General features: G+C 40.4%; 1 non-coding gene across 1 annotated transcript; it reads left to right on the plus strand.

The window, feature by feature from the left end:
- The first annotated feature begins 2,651 nt into the window (after window positions 1-2,651).
- Window positions 2,652-2,758, plus strand: LOC125119045 (U6 spliceosomal RNA). The gene has a single exon (XR_007133002.1). It is a non-coding gene; the product is annotated as a U6 spliceosomal RNA (small nuclear RNA).
- Window positions 2,759-4,200: the final 1,442 nt, after the last annotated feature.

Here is a 4,200-nt window from a genome sequence, read left to right on the forward strand (position 1 = left end):
TGTTTATTTAGGTCTTCTTTAGTTTCTCTGAGCAATGTATTGCAGTGTTCAATGTATAGGCATTGCACATCCATGGACAGGTATTCCTAAGTATCTCATACTTCTTGTTGCTCTTACATATGGCTGTATTTTTAATTAAAGTAGTTAAATTTTCGTGTATTTTATTTTCACTGAACTGTCAGCAGCCAAATATTCAACAGAAGCTGTTGAAGAAACTTTTTGGTTAAAAGCACAGACTACTCTAGGATAGAAAGGGTATTTGATGCACAACATGCATTTCCTGTGTTTCCACATCAACTTTTATCTGTTATTAGCCATATACTGAAATCATGGAGAAAAATGTCCAAGGGATAATTCTACAAGTCATCGCCAGAAAAATCCATCACTAAAATAGTCCAGTAGTTTTGAAATCTATGTGTGTGATCATAAATGAATCTGTTGATGTAATAGTTTGCATCTACCAACCCCCAATTCCCTGTCCACCCCTTTTTCTCCTCCTCCCCCTTGGCAACCACAAGTCTGTTTTCCATGTCCGTGAGTCTTTTTGTTTTGTAGATAGGATCATTTGTGCCATATTTTAGATTCCACGTATAAGTGATATCATATGATATTTGTCTTTCTCTTTCTGACTACATTTAGAATGGATAAGCAATGAGGTCCTATCATATAGCACCGGAGACTACATCCAATCTGTTGGGGTAGAACATGATGGAAGATAGTATGAAAAAAAGAATATATATGTATGAGTGATTGGGTCACCATGGTATACAGCAGAATTGACACAACACTGTAAATCTACGAAGTCCAATAAAAATTTTTAAAAAGAGAAGAATATGTTGAATTGCGGGGATTTTATTATTTATACTCCAGTAAATCCACCTCAATGAATTCCTGGGACATTGGGTAGTGAGGGAGAGTGGAGGTGGGAGGTGGGAGAGGAGAGGGAAGGAGAGAGCATGTGTGGATGTGTGTATGTATGTCGTATACACATATGTGTATATTGCTGAAGCTTCCAAGAACATTTATTGTGCAGAATATTTGAGGTTAATTACTGTGTGTTTATGTCAGTCCTGTTTAATTCCTATCACATATTGGAACATAATCAGGATGGATAGTGTTTATTTTTTTCCAGTTTTACTTGGCCAGTGTGGTTACCATGGTGACTCTGACTGCAGTGAGATTTGACGCAGTCTGAGCATCTATTTATGATTCTTACCTGAATCACTTGTTACTATGGTTTCTGTAAAGTATTGCTTTTCCAATTTTGTTATTCCTTCTAGAATTATTAGCATTTGAGTGTAGAGTTGAACTTTTCCCTTTACTCATCATCAATTAATTATATTATTAAATAAGTGTTTTAATTTGTATAAGTATGACCCCTAAAGTCCTATTTTTTTGCTCAAAGTGTTCATTATCGTTGAGCATTTTGATGCTCAAATTGTCCCTGAATTGGCCAGCATTAGTTGGCCTCTGTGTCCATTTGAATTCATTGTGCATGTATGTTTTTCCCTGTGCCTATGTCCCATCTCCTGAAAGGAAATACTGATGCCCACAGAGCATCATTAAAAAATAACCTGTAGCATGTGGCATCTAGTAGGTTAGTTCCCTTTCTAAATTTGCAACCTTCAATCTGTCAGTGTGATGCCTCTGATTTTAACAAATAGCATGACCTCTAGGGAGAAGACCTGGGTGTGTAACACAAGCAGGGATAAGCACATGTCCATGATGCTTGATCTTCAGTGTCACAGCTGCATGTGGAGAGAGCTGTGCGGTGGAGCTGGGTAAAAGGCAAAGCATCATTGCACAGCATCCAGTGAACTGAGAGGGGACAGGCAGACCCTCCTCGCCCCTTCCCCTGTGTGTCATGTGCTTTCCCTTCCTCTCACGTTCCTCTCTATTCCATGTGCTGTCTTATCCCCTTCCCTTTTAGTGGAGGATCAGAGGAGGGTGTGGACTCTGAGCCCCAGGGACAGGAGCCAATAGAGAAGAATCAAGTGTGATGTTGAGTCTACTAGACAGGTTCCTAGAGCAGGAGTGAGGAAATCGGGCCCCATCACTGGGACACTTTAGGTAAGTCACCACCCTTCCCTCCATTGCCTTCCATACAACAGGGTAACAGTACTCAGTGCTCCCGACCACCCAGGAATATTGTGGAGTTTGTGTGGTCCCATGTGGGAAAGCCATCTGTGCTCATAGGTGAGAGGGGAGGGCCAGTGCCCTTTCCAGTAATTACATTGACAGACACACCCCCAGAGAGCAGAGAACTCTTCATGATAGGCATTAATGCTACATGAATGTCATCTGTTTGGGTCAGGATCTTTCCAAGTGTGGTCCATGGACCACCTCATCAAAATTGTCAGGTGGTACTTGTTAAAATTGCAGGCACCTGAGCCCATCCTAGGTTTGCTGAATCAAAACCAGGGAAGTGGGGTGGGATGTATCTACTTTTGATTAATGTCTTCAGTTCATTATGGTACTCATCCAAGTTTGAAAAATACTGCTATATATTCAGAACAATATCTTTTTAAAATTTTGAATCCTGTTATGTCTAATTTTGTTGTCATTTGTTCCTGACACTCAGCTTTAAATATGTTTCTGCCCCTGTGTGTCAAATAGTTTAACAATTTCTTGATTTAAGTAATATTTATTCAGTGCTCACTTCAGTAGCACATATACTAAAATTGGAAGGATACAGAGAAGATTAGCATGGCCCCTGCACAAGGATGACATGCATATTCGTGAAGTAATATTTATTAAGTGATTTATATGTGAGACACTGAATGAAGCACTGGGGACACAGCACAGAGAACAAGACAGGCAAGATCCCTGGAACTGGCAATAGGGAGGTAAATCAATAAATAGAGGATTTGCACTTTGAAGAAAATAAACACATGAATAGTGTAGGAATGACTGGTACTGAGATTACTATAGATGGGGCTGTCAGTGAAGTTCCTTCTCAGAAGGTGACATTTGAACTGAGTCCTGAACAACAAGAATCCAGGCCTGGGCAGGCCTTTGGCTCAGTTGCCCTGTGATGTGCATGGCACTGGTGGTTCCAGGAGCAGAGCACAAGCTCCAGTGGGTAGAGCCTGGCAAACGAAGTGTAGATGGTAGGAGATGAGGTCAAGGGCAGATGGGAGTTCATGGTCTAGGCTATGTCAGGAGTTTGACATTCATCCTGAGGGTGGAGGGTCAAAGGATGGGAGTAACGTGCTCTGATTCATGTGTGCACAGGCGACTCTGGACGCTGTGTGGGAAATGGACTGGACAGGGACAGCATAGCTGTGGGGACAACCATCAGGAGAGTCTTGCAGAGTTCAGGGGAGGGATGAGGGTGGACTGGCTCTGAGCTGTAGCACTCCACAGAGGACCGGGTATGTAGGAGGCAGGACTGGAGGGACCTGTGGCTGTGCATGGGGGGTATGTGAGGATAAGCTAGGATCCAGGATGAGCCCTTGACTTTTTGTTTGGCCACGTGCAGAAATGGTGCTGTTTCCTGACATCCATTTTTCTTAGTGCTTTGAGATGTTTTCATGGTAATAGTTAGAGTGAAAGTGATTTAAAACTTGCATCAGCTGATAAATAAGATTTGGTTGTAAGCTTGTTAAGATTTATGAAAGATGCATGCAAATTGTAAAACTTTCCAACCTATAAAAATTTCAACATTCAACAACTTGCTTTTATTGAACTGTGACTATGTGCAAAGCACTGTTCAAAGTGTGTTCATGTATTGCTCAGTTAATTCTCAAAGTAACAATCTATGAGGCAGGGATGATTGTTTCCAGTTTTACAGAAGAGGAAACTGAGACAATGACACATTATTTATTTTCTCCCAAGGTTCCAGAGGGCCAGTTATTTCGACATTTTTGCGGTTGGATTTTTAAACCAATATGATTCTTGCTCATTTATCTTTTTAGGAACCAAAATGTGTAGCAACAGTTTTTTTTTTTCATTTTTAAAAGTTTTATGGAGTATAGTTGATTTACAATGCTGTGATAATTTCTGCTGTACAACAGAGTGATTCAGTTATACATGTACACACACCCATACTTTTTCAGATTTTTTTCCCATATAGATTATCACAGAATATTGGGTAGAGTTCCCTGTGCTATACAGCAGGTCCTCATGAGTTCCTTAGTCTTTACCTCCCTTCATGTCCTTGATACTTTTTATTTTTATATTTATTTTTTTATTTACTTA

This window comes from Phacochoerus africanus, chromosome X (genome assembly GCF_016906955.1).
Source record: "Phacochoerus africanus isolate WHEZ1 chromosome X, ROS_Pafr_v1, whole genome shotgun sequence".
Classification (NCBI taxonomy): domain Eukaryota; kingdom Metazoa; phylum Chordata; class Mammalia; order Artiodactyla; family Suidae; genus Phacochoerus; species Phacochoerus africanus.